Source organism: Arachis hypogaea, chromosome 20 (assembly GCF_003086295.3).
Source record: "Arachis hypogaea cultivar Tifrunner chromosome 20, arahy.Tifrunner.gnm2.J5K5, whole genome shotgun sequence".
Classification (NCBI taxonomy): Eukaryota; Viridiplantae; Streptophyta; class Magnoliopsida; order Fabales; family Fabaceae; genus Arachis; species Arachis hypogaea.
The window spans coordinates 110,178,899-110,195,511 of record NC_092055.1 but is presented as its reverse complement, the minus strand read 5'-3'; the positions used below and the strand labels follow the sequence as shown (position 1 = coordinate 110,195,511).

Here is a 16,613-nt window from a genome sequence, read left to right as displayed (position 1 = left end):
CCTTTTACATTGAGCCTGTCTTGTAACGTTTGCTTTGCAATCACACTCCTAGCTTCACATCCTTATGCTTATGACAATCAAAGTATTTGAAAATCGTATATATGATTATATTCTGAGATATTTTTGCTTCTTCCTTAAATGTGTTCAAGGGTGAACTGTTATGGAATTTCTTTCATTTTGTATCAATTTTCGAGGGCGAAAATTTTTATAAGGTGGGTAGAATGTAAGACCCAGAATCTTTGAAAAGTATTATTATGATCAAGTCTCAAATCATATAGTTATTTATAGCCTTAATTTCAGAAATTATTTTATTAAAGATAATTAAGGCAAGTTTTGATTTATTGGATTTGAGATAAGTTATGATTATTATCCAATTTTACAATTATTGGATTATTTTCTATATTTGAATCATATAGTTGATAGTTATGAAATAATAAGGATTTTATATGATTTTGATTAGATAAGTAATATTTTAAATATTAATACTGCTATTTTGGGAAAATGAAGAAATTAAGTATATTATTTCTAATTTTTAGATTTTGGGCATTTTATTGAAAATAATTTGTAAAATTGATGAGAAAATAGTATTTTTCCATATACAATTAGTGTTGAATTTACATTGGGTTTCAATTACTATACTATTCCTAATTTTATGTGAAATTACCATAATACCCTTAACCCTAAATTTCAAAATAAAACCCTAAAACCCTAACCCGGTTACCCGGTTTCCCCATTAGCAACACACTCTCCCCCTTTCTCCAATTTGATGTGCAGCAGCAATGTTTCCCCTCTCTTCTAACAGCAGCAGCAACACTTCCCCTTTTTCCTCAAACCAATACACTTAGCAACATCAGCAAATCTTTCCCCCTTTCCCCAACAGATCGCAGCATGCACGGCCTTTCATTTCCATGAAAGAAAGGAACTGAGGCAGAGAAGGAGAGGGAGATTGAGATGCGACTGAGGGGAGGCGGAAGGAAGCTCACCGCATTGCCGTCGCCTCGTCGCCGCGCCAACGTGTCCTACCGTCGCCGTCGCTGCCATTGCCAACCGGTCCTTGGAGCCTGAGCCGCGCCTCTGTCACCGAACCAGAGGAGCTCATCCTTGCTGAGTCGCCGCCATCTTGCCTCTGCCGGCGAGTACGAAGAGAGAGAGAGCACGACAGGGGAGCCCTGTTGAAGCCGGTCACTGCCGCCGAGAGGCCATCGCTGTTGCCTCTGTTTTCCACCGCAGATGCCTTCGGCGCTGGCACTAGAAGGTCACCGGAGTTAGTCAGAGCTGCCAATCTGCTGCTCTGCGGTGCCTAGCTGAAGCTTCTGCATTGTTACTACTGGAGGAGGAGGAAGCCTTGCCGTTGCTCTGGTCGCCAGGAGCAGTCCTGTGGCCACCGGAACCACCGCCAGGAATGCTGCCGCTTGGCTCAGTCACTTCTCCTTATTCGCGGTAAGAGTTACATTCCGAAGCCCTTGAAATTTGCACCTTATTATATTTGGGTAGGAATCCTAAGGTTTTAATAACGTAGGGCTGAATTCGAGTTATGGCATGTCACGGCTAGAGTTGTTTTTGCTATTACGAGTAGTTGGAGCTGAGGCTGCCTCTGCCACCGGAGAACGCTCTGCCGGTAAGGGTTTTTAAATTTGTGGTTTCGGTCATTTTGAGTTTCTAGAAGGTTTTGATGTTGCGCGGTTTTTATAGATGACCCACCGGAGCTTCTGGCCGTCGCCGGAGCTGTTGCCGGGCCGATTCGAAATCACAGCTGTTCCGTTTTGTTAATTCGAGCTGTTTATGCTGCTGTGAAAATGTGTGGGGCTGTGCTTAGGAACTGCCATTGGTTTTGACTCGAGACGAATGGATTTCTGAGAGGCGTTTGGAGTATAGTTCCAATTTGTCGAGGTAGGGGCGCTTTCCAAAAACTATAGTTTATTATTGGAATTATTACATATGGGTACTGATGTGAGATATTGTGTATTTGGTGATTGTATCTGCCTTATGTATTATTTGATTGACTCGAATGATTATGGATGTTGGTTTGGCCGAATTGTTGTGTGGCTTGTGAAATGTAATGTTTGAAATTGATTCTTTAAAGATTTGAAATGAGTTTAATCCGTTGAGGATTGGTTTAAATTGAGTCAATTATTTTGATGATGTGGAAGATAGAATACTCTTGAAATTCAGCCTGTGTTGCTTTAATTGATTTGGTTTTGATAAATGATTTATTGCTGAACCGATTCTTTAAAGCTTTGGAAATGAGTTAAATCGGTTGATATTGAGTTGATTTTTGAAATGGCTTCCTTGAGATATGCCACTGAGGCGACTGTTGGATTTAGCTTGCTTTTGAATTGATTTCTGGTTTTGAGCTGTTGAAAAGGAATGAGAAACGGTTTAGTTGGGACCCGAAACGGGTGGCAAAAGTCCAAGTTTTAGGGGAGGTGCTGCCGAAATTTCTATAGAATCCGAGTCCTTATTTGAAATGTTAATTGGGGAATTTTGAGTTTAATGCCTTTCCTATCTATTTTGAGGATTGTGAAATTATGGCTTCTTTATTACCTTTACTTAGAGCAATTAAGAAAGCAATGAAGTTATGCTTTGAAAGAATTATTGAAAGAGAATCATGATTTATCCTTATTTTCCAAGAAGAACAGTATGTCTTTGGGTACAAGTCATTTGAAAGAGAATTTTGCTTTGAGGCTGTTTTAAAAGGTAAAACGGGTTTATGTTTTTCTCTATTAAACACAAAGATTGTCCCTTGGGAGAGTTTTCGTGATTTTAAAAGGGATTGGATTTCGATTGATGAGCCTCATTATTTTGACGTTTTAAATAAGATTCAAAGTATCTTTTGAACTCTAGTTTAACACAACAAAAATGATTCTCTTATCAGTTTGAAACGCTTCAGATTTAATTATGGAATTGAAGCCGGTTTTGTTTAAGTAAAGGAAATGGTTTTGAAAGAAGTAAAGGTTACGTGACTCGGTTTGGCTTAGATCCTATTTTCTTACTCAAATCAGAAAGCCAATGTTTTAATGATTTTAAATGAATTTGGCGAAATGAGATATGTTGTTCTCCCCTAAAGACTTGGGACTCTGCTGAGAAACTTTGTTATAAAATTCCATTGTTGAATGGATGATTTTGAATGTTTCAAAATAAATCTTTAACTTGCCATGGTTATGGAAGTTTGGAAAGAGGATGCCGAGAGTGGCATTGTTTTCAAAGGGGAATTTACCTTGAGTAAAAGTGGCTTATGAGCCTGAGATGATTTGAGAAATGAGATCTTTAAAGCCAAGGCTGAAAAGAGTTGAAACTCGATTTCAAAGTGAAATGAATTGAGAAAATGATTTATGGCTTAAATGCCGACTTTATGAATTTAATGATGTTGAATGGTGGAAGTGCTGTTTTGTTGTGAGCCGGAATGGCTGTGTATGATTATACATATTGGTTGGTTTTGGATTGAACCGTGAGCCGGAATGGCTGTGTATGATATGAATATTGGCTGGTTCTGGACTGAACCGTGAGCCGGATGGCTGAGATGGATGTTGATCCATGGATGAGATTGAATGCATGTTTATGCTGAATCATTGATAAATGTGAATGTTGCACTTCCACTATCTGAGATACGAGTTTCCCTGGGTAGTAGCAGTGGCTAGCCACCACGTGCTCCAGGTCGAGACTTGATACTCTGTTGACCCTATGTCGTAAGTGTGGCCGGGCACTGTGAAAGGCCCGGATGAGCTCGCCCCCATAAATATTCACCAGTGAGGGTGATGGATATGGATCATGATTATGATCAAGTTTATGATGAGTATAACTCGAGTTGGGGATGCACGACAGAGGGACAGTCCAATGGTTAGCTACCAGGACTTGTCGGGTTGGCTCTATAACCGACAGATGATATCATCAGCCACTAGGGACAGGCATGCATCATATGCATTTGTGTGACATTGGTTGGGTGTGCATATTATACTTGGTTTGCCTATGTGATTAATTGCTAACTGTTCTACTTGTAATAACTGTTTGTTTGTGCTTGAACTTCCTATCTGTGTTTGCATCTGGGACTCTGTTGGATTGTGGTGATTGGTTGTTGGTTGGATTGTTTGGGCCTAGGGCCGTGGTTGGAAAGAGATGAACTGATGGTTGATTTCGGTTTTGTGTTTTTGGTTTGGAATAAAATTATGAAAGGCTATTTTGGTTCCGCATAGATAAACCATTTTGAAAGGCTTTTGAGTTTTTGAGAATTGAACGGTTCTTCTTTCCGAAAAGGTTTCCGACTTTACTTTCATTTTAAACCGTTGTTTTTGAAAAGAGGCATAAGACGGTTATGAATCATTGGTACGGTTTATCTTCATGTATCCTATTACAGTAATTCCTAAAAACCCTCTACTGAAAACCCTTTCGAGGATGATGTTCTCACCCCCCCTACATTTTTCCCCTTTCAGGATTTGGACGCAGAAGTTACGAAGAGCTTATTTAATTGTTGTTGTGATGCTCTGTATTGTTTTAGTTATGGTTTACTGCACCCTCGCCTTTATCTTGATATAATCTGTACGAGGGATAGGAATTGTATTGGATTATGGTTGTAATATTATTTATATATATGTATGTATATATATGGATGTACTCTTTATGAGTTTTGTAAGTTGTATGGTATCTATGGATGTATGTTATCGGATGAAAGTATTTTTGGGAACCGATATTGCGGTTTAAAGTTTTAAACAGGCTCATATTTTAGTATTAAATAGTATAAGTGTCGTCGTAATGTCCGAGCTATCAGAGTCGCGCAGCCGGAAGTGCGAGCTTTGGTAGTTAGGGTGTTACATAGTAAATTAGATATAGGACAAAGAATTAAATAAAAAAATTATATATTCATGAGAGAAATGAAGCTTTGTTTGGTTGGAAAGAAATAAAATGAAAGTTCTTTCTTTTCTTTTTTATATTAGAATACAAGTGTGATTTAGTATTGTTGTTTGGGCGTTAAGATTGCAAAAATAAATGTTATCATCTAAGAAAGTATTACCATCTAAATTTTTTTTAAAAATTTAAAATTTAAGTTTACTGTCAGGTTTATCGGGGGATTAATCCTACGGTAACAAGCTCAAGAATTTTTCCAAATAAAAATTTATATCCGTCGTTAAATCCACCAGTAATTAGCGGTATACGAATGAATCTACCGGTAAATAATTATTAGTGAAATTTATACCGTCGAATTTATTCCGCCCCTAAATTCAACGGTAAACATATTGCCGTCGGACTTCTTGTAGTAGATATAAGTATTTTGTTTGTTATAGAATAATAAGTCTTTTATTACTTAGAATTCGATTCAAATTTATAAGTATTGCAATTAACTTTTTCATGATTTTATTAAGTGTTTATAACTTTAATGATGTAATATAAAAAATTGTTTATTATAATGGTCTTAATGTAGAAAATAGATCTGCACAAAGCTTATGATAAAATTATTATTTTTCAAAAATATTTATATATTAAATAGCAAATTATTTTGTCTGAAAATTGTTTGAAAATTATATTAAATTTGTAGAAAATTTATGAGAAAATAATTTTTTGCTTTGTATGAAATTTGTTTGAAATACGTAAATTATATTAAATTAAATTTGTCTGAAATTTAATCAAAAAGAAATATTTGATTTATCTAAAATTTGTTCGGAAAAATACGTTATTTGATTAAATCTGTTAGAAATTTGTCTGAAATAAAGTATCTTTTTTGTTTGAAATTTATATAAAATGAAGTATTTTTTTATTAGAAATTTGTCTGAAATACATTGTCTTTATGTTAACTAATTTGTCTAAAATTCATCTAAAACACATTATAATAAAAATTTTAGACAAAATGTAAATTAGGAACTTGAATTTTTGGGACAAAAAAAATTTGTCTAAATTTTGTATGAAAATTTTGTCTCTAATTTGTTTAAAATTTATCTTAATTTTGTCTCAAAATTCGTTCAAAAAATACTTATTTGTAATAGTGTTGATAGATTTTAAGAAGTTTATTGAGGGAGGAAGATTTGCTTGGACTTTATTCAAGGAGCTGCTCAGTTTGCTATCTCTTGCAAACTGCATTAACAAATACACAGTGAGGTACAAGTGGTTTTAGGTACCTTTTGCTATCGAAGAGTGATCCAAACCAATCAGTTGCAATATTTTCCAAATTTTTTACACTTTTCATTATACTTGATGTAATATAACTCAATCCTCTATACCAACCTCACGACGAATGCTATAACTCTTAACACTAAGCACAGCTTTTTCTTTACTATGAAACTGTTGTCCCATTTAAAACTCAGTTGGAGTTGAAATATCATGTAAATTTCTCTTTCTAAGTCTAGATTCCACGTCTAAAAAGTGTAACAACCTGTATTTTTGAAAATTCCATTATATAAATATGAACTTATTATCTTTAGAGGACTATTTCATTAAAAATAACTACATTAATTTTATAATTATTGAAGTTTAAATTAATTATTATTTATTCTATAAGTTTGAACTATTTATTAAAAACTATTTTAATAGATAAAATTAAATTAATTTTTATAATTATTATCATTTGAGTTTGGATTAATTAAGATTATTATATAATTTTGCTATAATAAGATATTTTATATAATTGAAACTACAATTTTAGTAATGTATTATTAATAATGAACCTTTTATAATTTAATTTTGGTAATTAATATTTCAAGTTTAAAATCTGTCATAAGCATGAGTAAATATAGATATTCTTCGATGAACTTAGTTTTGCTAATGTTTCTTCAAAAATCTTCTATCTTTATAATCACAATGTTACTAATGTCATTTATATTAGTAACTCATATATATTTATCTCTATATGTATTATTACTTGTGTTTTAATACATCTAACTTTCGTAATTATCCGTTTAAGATATATAACTTAAATCACTAACTCGATAGCTTAAACAAGTGATACACGCCTCCTTTATTAATTACATCATATCATTATCATCATTCCGATCTCAATTACTTTCTTCACCGAACTATGAGAGAAAGAAAGAGAGAGACCGTGAAAAACTCTATTGAAACATAAACCTTCCAATCTTGATTTTTTGAGATCTGTAACTTCCATAAAAAATTTAAACTGATTAAAGTGTTCGTCTCTTCTTTCTCTTCACAATAATACTGGTTTTCTTGGACGAAAACAAGGCATGAAGCTTCTTTCCCTCCATACAAGGTTCGGCCAAGTAGAGCTCGGTGGAGTAGCCAATTTTTAACGTTTTCTTCTTAGATTTCTCAGTTAGAAAACTTTTTTGGTGCTTCGGTGTTGGTGACTGCCATACGAAGGTAGGGTTTGGTTAAATTTTAAATGATTAGTTATGCTGCTGCTGTGTGTTGATTAAAGTGATGATTGATGCTTGAAATTGAATGTTTTATTTGCTTGATTTTTTTTATGAAAATTTGGTGTTTTTCAAGCTAAAGAATTCAGTTCCAAACAGATGCTGAAAACCGAACTATTCTAACCTGAAACAAGGCTATGTGCAAGCTTTAATAATGTAAAATTTGAGGTGGTTTAGTGACTGGAAAGTTGAATTAACAATTGAGAAAAATCGTTATCGAAAAGATTGAAAAATTAGTTAAAAATCAAGTGAAAATCAATGAACTTTGATGATGTTAGTTCGGTTCTTGAAGAACAAAAAACTCCAGTAACTTTGATTATTTTGAGATCAAAATATAAATAATAAAAAGTTTGAGGTTGAAAGTTAATTAAATAAAAGTTTGGGAGTTAAAGTAAAATTTGCAAAAGTTAATTGATTAAAGTGCAATTTCTAAAAAGTTTGGAGGTTAAAATAAATTTTCAAAAGTTTTAAAAATTAAATATTATTAATTAATTTTCAGTTGTAAAATATTATAACATTATTATTATTTTACTTAAATAATTATCTTATTAATTATGATATAACTAAAAGTGGTAAAAACATAAGTTTTTCTAAAAGTTTTAGAAAGACAAAACTAATCTTAGAAATTTTGGACCCTCTTCAAAAAAACATATAGAAAAAGGTATAAGAGAAGACATAGGAATATGTAAGACGTTGAAAGAGGTGAAAGATAAGAAAGAATATTAAATAACGAAAAAGAAATTTTTGATCTAATCGAATAGTTAAAGAAAACTGAAATAATTTAAAAGAATATTTGTTATAGAAAGTAGAGAAAGAAGACTGAAATAATGTTTTACATAATTGATATGAAAGAATAAATGACTAAGAATGAAAATGACTAAGACTAAATGAAAACTGCAAACTGAGAAAGATATAAGAATTAGTAAACGAGAACTAAATGATTGAAGGTTTGCCTGGCAAAGACGAGGGTTTTGTCCCGGTTGTTTGATGCATGAGCATCTCAAGAACTTTTTTTGGGTATTTCTCATAGAAATTCATGACATTTGCTTGGTAATTATATGATTTTCAAGACTATTCTATTAGTAATTCGATTTTCTTGGTTTTATGATTACTGTAGGAAAAATTTAGGAAAAGAGAAGCAAGGAGAAACCAAGAATTAAAGACAAGTACAAAGAGAATTCGTGGATGCTGTCAACCCTAACCTCTTCACACTCCAACAAGCATAATTTGAGTTATAGAGATCCAAATGATGTGGTGTTAGTGGCATTAGAAAGCCAACTTCCAAAAATTTTCAACGATATATAATAAGTAATGCTTTCTCTATGACATCATGGCACTAAATGCCGTGACATTGGCATTTAGCACCAGTCCACAAAGTAACCTTGGCGCCAAATGCCACGACTTCAAGTTTGACACCAGTTCCTACATCCAGGGTGGTCACCACGTCCTCAGCAAAGCAGTCTCGTGTATTTGATTTATATTTTAATTTATTTTTAATTAGAAAATATATTATTTAGGTTTTTTAAAATTTAAATTAGGAAGTTATCTTAACCACTCTGGTTAAGATAAGATTAATTTTAGAATTTGAATTCGAATTTGAATTAGTAGAAATTTCAGTATAAATAAGTGAGATCAATCACAGAGGCTGGCTTCTCCTACTCTCTCGTCTTCTAAAATTAACAATTTTAATTTCTTAAGAATTCTCTGAAGAACATGAGTTTCTAATTCTCTTCGGTTAAGGTTAGGAGTTCTGTTAATTTCATGGTTTAATACATTAGCTTTTCTACCTTTAATTTATGCAATTGATTTCTTCTTAAGAAAAGGTTTCATTCTTCATCTTAAAGGGTTTGAATATATTGGGAAACAATTCTTCTCTGATTTGAATTCTTTTAACTTCTTAGAAAAGTTGATTAATTGAATTAAGCTTGAAAACCGATTCTCATAATTCTTAAGTTTTGAAACTGGATTGATAAGTGACGTAAAATTAACCAGGGGAGATTCTTATGAATTGTGTAGTTTTATAAATTAGTGAATGTTCTCAACTCGTTTCTTAAATAATTGACTAAGGGATTAGCGATTAATTAGGTTAAAGAGAAATTAAATTACCAAGGAATTGATGTTTAATTATTAATGATTTGCCATGAAAGTATCTTTGCATGATTAAGGTGGAAAGTGAATAATATTAATCCCGAAGTTTTAACATCTTCAAAGCCTTAACTCTTTCATTCATATTATTTCTCACTCTCACTGTTTTCTTTTGTTTGCTTGCTGTTTATGTTTCAAAGTTTTCAAAATTCAAATTCTGATTGTCTGACTAGAATAATCAATTGACTATTGCTTTGCTTAATCCATTAATCTTTGTGGATCGATACTCACTCACCTGAGTTTATTATTTGATATGACCTGGTGCACTTGCCGGTGTTTTGTGGTTTGTAAAATTTGCGATCAAATTTTTGGCGTCGTTGTCGGGGATTAATTGAGATTGACAACTATCAGTTGTTTGATTATCTAGGTTAGATGTTTTTTTGTTTATTTAGATTTTTTATGTTATGATTTTTTTTATTTTTCTTTACGTCCCCCTTTTTTATTTAATTTTTATTTTATTTTTTTAATTTCAATTTTGTTTTTTTTAACTTTCGTTTTTTTTTATTTTTGTTTTTTTATTTTCTTTTAATTTCGTTTTTATTTTTATTTTTATTTTATTTTAATTTTTTTCTTTTCGTTTCTTTTTTTTTCCTTACGTAAGTTCTTTTTTTTTTCATTGTTTTATTTAAAAAAAAAGTTTTTCGTTGTTTTTTTTAATTTACTCTTTTTTGGTTAAGTTAAAAATTTAAAAGTTAAATTTTTAAAATAAAATTTGAATTTAAGTTGGTGTTTTTTATAAAAAATATATCTTTTTTTAGATATAATTAGAATTCAAGTTTGGTGTCCTTTTTTAATTTTAAATTTATAAGTTAGTTTGTTAGTCATTTAAAGTGTATTTATTTGTTTTAAATTTTAAATTTATAAGTAAGTTAGTTAGTTATTTAAAGTGCATAATTAATTTAAGAAATTAAGTTTGGTGTTTTAATTTTTAAATTTTAAATTTTTAAATCTCTTTTATGATCTTTTTAAAGGTTAGGATTTAGATTTAATTCTTTTCATTTTTTTTATTTTTTTATTTTATTTTTTTTGAAAAAAAATTATTTACTGTTCATTTTATTTCTCCTAGAAATTCTCTTCACACTGTGAAGGGAGTTCCAATTTGATTTCTTTGTTGTTTTTATCTATGCAGAATAATAAGAACAGAGAACCATTTCAATACGATCTTGAGATTGAAAGAACTCTTCGATAACAAAGAAGACAAGCTAGAAATTAAAAGGTTGAAGAAGAGTTTGATCAGAACATGGTAGGCAATCCTCACAATGCCAATGTCCCTCCACCAAGGAGAACTTTTGGTTCTTTCACTACTCCTAATCCAGGAAGTTGTGGAAGCAATATTGTGACGCCTAATGTCAATGCCAACAATTTTGAACTAAAACTGCAGCTTGTTACATTGGTTCAATAAAATTGTCAGTTTAGTGGGAGCCTGCAGGAAGATACAAATCTGTTTATCTCTAATTTCCTGCAAATTTGTGACACGGTCAAGACAAACGGCGTCCTGGCTGATGTTTACCGACTATTTCTCTTTCCTTTTGTTGTGAGAGATCAGGCTAAGTAGTGGCTAGATAATCAGTGCAAGGAGAGCATAGCCACATGGGAGGATTTGGTCACTAAGTTCCTAAACAAGTTCTTCCCACCTCAGAGGTTGGCTAAGTTCAGAACAGACGTTCAGACAGCATGAAGGAGAGTCCTCCTATGAAAGTTGGGAGAGGTACAAGAAGATGTTTAGAAATTGCCCTCCAGATATGTTTGCAGACTGGGTCTAGCTTCAGATCTTTTATGATGGGATCACCCCCATCTCACGAGTTTCACTGGATAACTTGGCTGGAGGATCTTTGCATATGAAGAAAACTACTGATGAAGTACTAGAATTAATTGAGATGGTGACCAACAATCAATACCTCTACTCTTCTGAAAGATCATCAAGGAAAGGAGTCATGGAGTCAGACACTTTGGATATCCTTTTGGCTTAGAATAAAGTCCTTTCTCAGCAAATAAATACAATTACTCAATACCTAGGAGGAATGCAAGTCTCGGCAGTAAGCTCCCAAGAGAATCCCTATGGTACAAGTAATGGATTGTCTCAAGGTGAAGGCATGGATTATAGATATGTGTCCATGGAGCTAGTCAATTACCTAGATAAGCCTCACAATAATCCCTTCTCTAAAACCTATAACATCGGATGAAGAAACCACCAGAATTTTGGCTAGAGAAATCAAAACCAGAGGCCTAACAAATTCAGCAACACCCACCAGCCAACTCTGTTCAATAATCCCTGGCAGAACACTTTTAATAACCATCACCACAACCCAAATAACCCTCATGTGAACCACTTTCACCAACCACTACCTCCGTCATAACTGGTGCGTGAAATTAGAACTCACACAACTGAACCGGCAAGTGCACCGGGTCGTTCAAGTAATACCTCAGGTGAGTGAGGGTCGATCCCATGAGGATTGTCGGATCGAGCAAGCAATGGTTATCTCGCTAGACTTAGTCAGGAGAATAGAAGAAATAGTGGTTGTTGTAGGCGCATGAAATAGAATAATAAATAAAGTAATACCGAACTGGTGTAGAAACAATGATGAGAAATTAGTTAAGGCCTTGGGATGCTTGTTCTTCCGGATTAATACTTCTTACTGACTACTTTAACAACGAATGGTTCATTCAATGCCAAGGCTGTAAGTGATTAATGCTAGGGTTAGTGGTCATTAATCTCCTCTGATCCACACCAAGTGCCAGGGTCAGTGGTCATTGGATCTGAACGAGGGTGAAGCTCACACAATTCAATCTCTGGTGATCCTACTCAAAACGCTACAGACAAGGTCAGATCTTCCGGATCGGAGAATGAAGCTCAGGATTCTAGCCTTAGCGCCACAGAAACCTCAATTATCCATGACTAACGAGATTTTATGTCACTTATCCCAATTAGCCCAGATACTCTATTGGAACCTGTGATGCATTCTCAAAATGCAGCTCAATACTATCCTATTAGGGACTTGCAAGATTCATAAGGGGTCATACTTCTGTTCCACCCCAGATTCATAAGGATGAAGAATGAAAATGCATAATAGAATATAATCAAACATATATTAAAATAGAAAAGTAATTATATTAATCCATGGGAATGAGCAGAGCTCCTATCCTTAACTTAGGAGGTTTAGTTGCTCATACTTTACAGAAAATAGATAAGAAGGTGTAATATAATGTGTCTGTGCTTCTCCCCTCCTAGGAGGCACAATCCTCAGGAGGAAGTGATGAGCGGATAATTTATACGCTTTTTGGCATTGTTTTTAGGAAGTTTTTAATGTGTTTTAGTCACTTTTTATTATATTTTTATTAGTTTTTAAATAAAAATTACATTTCTAGACTTTACTATGAGTTTGTGTATTTTTCTGTGATTTCAGGTAATTTCTGGCTGAAATTGAGGGAGCTGAGCAAAAATCTGATTCAGGCTGAAAAAGGACTGCTGACGTTGTTGGATTCTGACCTCCCTACACTCGGAATGGATTTTCTGGAGCTACAGAAGTCCAATTGGTGCGCTCTCAATTGCGTTGGAAAGTAGACATCCAGTGTTTTCCAACAATATATAATAGTCCATACTTTTCTCAAGGATAGATGATGTAAACTGGCGTTCAACTCCAGTTTCATGTTGTAGTCTGGCGTTAAACGCCAGAAACAGGTTACAAGTTGGAGTTGAACGCCCAAAACAGGTTACAACCTGGCGTTTAACTCCAGAAACAGCCCAGGCACGTGTAAAGCTTAAGTCTCAGCTCCAGCACACACCAAGTGGGCCCCAAAAGTGGATTTCTGTACCATCTATCTTAGTTTATTCATTTTCTGTAAACCTAGGTTACTAGTTTAGTATTTAAACAACTTTTAGAGATTTATTTTGTACCTCATGACATTTTATATCTGAACTTTATACCTTTTGACGGCATGAGTCTCTAAACTCCATTGTTGGGGGTGAGGAGCTCTACAGCGTCTTGATGAATTAATGCAATTATCTCTGTTTTCCATTCAAACACGCTTGTTCCTATCTAAGATGTTCATTCGCGCTTCACTGTGAAGAAGGTGATGATCCGTGACACTCATCACCTTCCTCAATCCATGAACGTGTGCCTGACAACCACCTCCGTTCTACATCAGATTGAATGAGTATCTCTTAGATTTCTTAATCAGAATCTTTGTGGTATAAGCTAGAATTGATGGCGGCATTCATGAGAATCCGGAAAGTCTAAACCTTGTCTGTGGTATTCCAAGTAGGATTCAAGGATTGAATGGCTGTGACGAGCTTCAAACTCGCGATTATTGGGCGTAGTGACAGACGCAAAAGAATCAAGGGATTCTATTTCGACATGATCGAGAACCAACAGATGATTAACTGTGCTGTGACAGAGCATTTGGACCATTTTCACTGAGAGGACGGGAAGTAGCCATTGACAACGGTGACACCTTACATACAGCTTGCCATGGAAGGAGCCTTGCGTGTGTGGAGAGGAGTACAAGAGAAAAGCTGAAATAAAGAGGACAAAGCATCTCCAAAACCCCAACATATTCTCCATTATTGAGTAACAAGTATTTATTTTATGCCCTTTGACTTTTACAATTAAAACTAAGAATTATTATTGATATTATATCCTGACTAAGAGTTACAAGATAACCATAGCTTGCTTCAAGCCAACAATCTCCGTGGGATTCGACCCCTTACTCACGTAAGGTATTACTTGGACGACCCAGTGCACTTGCTGGTTAGTTGTGCGGAATTACATAGTGTGAAGTAATTTTCGTGCACCAAGTTTTTGGCGCCGTTGCCGGGGATTGTTCAAGTTTGGACAACTGACGGTTTATTTTGTTGCTTAGATTAGGAAATATTTTTCTTTTTGGTTTAGAGTCTTCTATTATTGTTTTTGGTTGAAATTATTTTTTTAAATCCTTATTTTCTCTTTTTTAAATTTTTAAAATTTTTTTTAACTAGTAATTGAGTTTTTCTGTTTGAGTTTAGTGTCATGTTTTAAGTTTGGTGTCAACTGCATGTTTTTATTTCCCTTTAAATTTTCGAATTGCATGTTCTTTGTTCTTTCTTAATCTTCAAGTTGTTCTTGTTTATTTTCCTTGTTTGATCTTTAGTTTTTCTTGTTTTGTGATTTTCTTATTTTTCTTGTACATTTTCGAATTATTAGCATCTGAAAAAAAAAGATTTATTTATACCTTATTAAAACACTTTAAATTTATAACTCAATTGGCTAGAGCGTGGTGCTTATGTTTTTGGTAATTGGCTATCTTCTTTTTTAAAAAACTTCTTCAAAATTAACTTTTCTTTGAATAAATCTTGTGCCAAACTTTAAGTTTGGTGTTTTCTTGTTGATTTTTCTTTAGTTTTCGAAAATTTTGCTTTGGTTTTCTAAAAATTTTAAAGTTTGGTGTTCTATCTTCATATTCTTGTTGTTCTTGTGAGTCTTCAAAGTGTTCTTGAGTCTTCCTTGTGTTTTGATCTTAAAATTTTTAAGTTTGGTGTTCCTTGGTGTTTCCCTCCAAAATTTTCGAAAATAAGGAGCATTAGATCTAAAAATTTTAAGTTTTGTGTCTTTTTATTGTTTTTCTCTTTCCTCATTGAATTCAAAAATATCTTTTTCGTTTATTTTAAGTGATTTTTCGAATTTTTCTTTTAAAAATTCATATTTCATTTTAAAAATTTTATTTTATCTTATCTTAGTTTTAAAATTTCAAAATTCAAATCTTTTTCAAAAAAATCTTATCTTATTTTATTTCAAATTCAAATTTCAAATTTCAACTACCAAAATTCAAAATTCAAAATTTCAAATTTCAAATTTCAAATTTCAAAATTTAATTTTCAAATTTAAAATTTAAATTTTAAAGCTTTTTAATTTAAATTTCTTATCTTCTCTTACCTAGCTTATCTTATCCTCTCTAATCTCAAATCCTAAAATCAAATCTTTTTCATATCTTTTCTTTTTTTTTTTTTATTTTATTTTCTTACAAGTATCTTTAATTTTAAGACGTATCTTTTTCAAAACTTCCTAACCAATTTCTCTCTCTTCATTTTTTTCGAAAATCCTCACCCACATCTTTTTCAAATCTTTTTAATTAATTAATTTAGTTTTCAAGTTTCTTTTATTTCTTTTCTTCAAATTTTCGAAATTTTAGTCAATTCTTCATTAATTTTATTTTATTTTAATTTCGGTTTTCAAAAAAAAAATTTTACAATCCACATCATCTCCCTTTCTCCATCATGGACAAAAGTGGAAATGAACAGTCCAGAAGGACTCTGGGGTCATATGCTAACCCCACTATTGCTTCATATGGGAGTAGTATCTGTATACCCTCCATCGGAGTCAGTAGCTTTAAGTTGAATCCTCAGCCCATTATCATGGTGTAGCAGAGTTGCCAGTATTCCGGTCTTCCACAGGAAGAACCTACAGAGTTTCTGGCACAGTTTTTATAAATTGCTGACACAGTACATGATAAGGAAGTAGATCAGGATGTCTACAGATTATTACTGTTTCTATTTGCTATAAAAGATCAAGCTAAGAGGTGGTTAAATAACCAACCTAAAGCTAGCATAAGGACATGGAAACAGCTGACAGAAAAATTCCTGAATAAATACTTCCCTCCAAAACGGATGACACAGCTAAGGCTGGATATCCAAGGCTTTAAACAAGGAGATAATGAATCTCTTTATGATGCCTGGGAGAGATACAGAGAGATGCTAAGAAAATGCCCCTCTGAAATGTTTTCAGAATAGGTGCAATTAGACATCTTCTATTATGGGCTTACAGAGAAAGCTCAGATTTCTCTAGACCACTCAGCTGGTGGATCTATACATATGAGAAAAATAATTGAAGAAGCTCAAGAGCTCATTGATACAGTTGCCAGAAATCAGCATCTGTACCTAAGCAGTGAATCTTCCATGAAAGAAGAGGCTAAAACAGTAACTGCTGAACTCAGTCCGGCAGAACAAATTACAGAATTCAATCAGCAATTAGACTTTCTAACAAAACAGCTGGCCGAATTCAAGGAGATACTACAAGACACAAGAATGGCTAATCTGAATATGGAAGTACAGTTGAAGCAAACAGAACATCAGTTATCAAA

General features: G+C 33.2%; 1 long non-coding RNA gene across 1 annotated transcript; it reads left to right on the top strand.

Moving 5' to 3' along the window:
- Positions 1 to 723: 723 nt before the first annotated feature.
- On the top strand, positions 724 to 4,608 carry LOC112783923 (uncharacterized). Its single transcript, XR_003193649.2, has 4 exons — positions 724 to 1,440; positions 1,520 to 1,618; positions 1,693 to 1,890; positions 4,428 to 4,608. It is a non-coding gene; the product is annotated as an uncharacterized lncRNA (long non-coding RNA).
- The last annotated feature ends 12,005 nt before the right edge of the window (positions 4,609 to 16,613 follow it).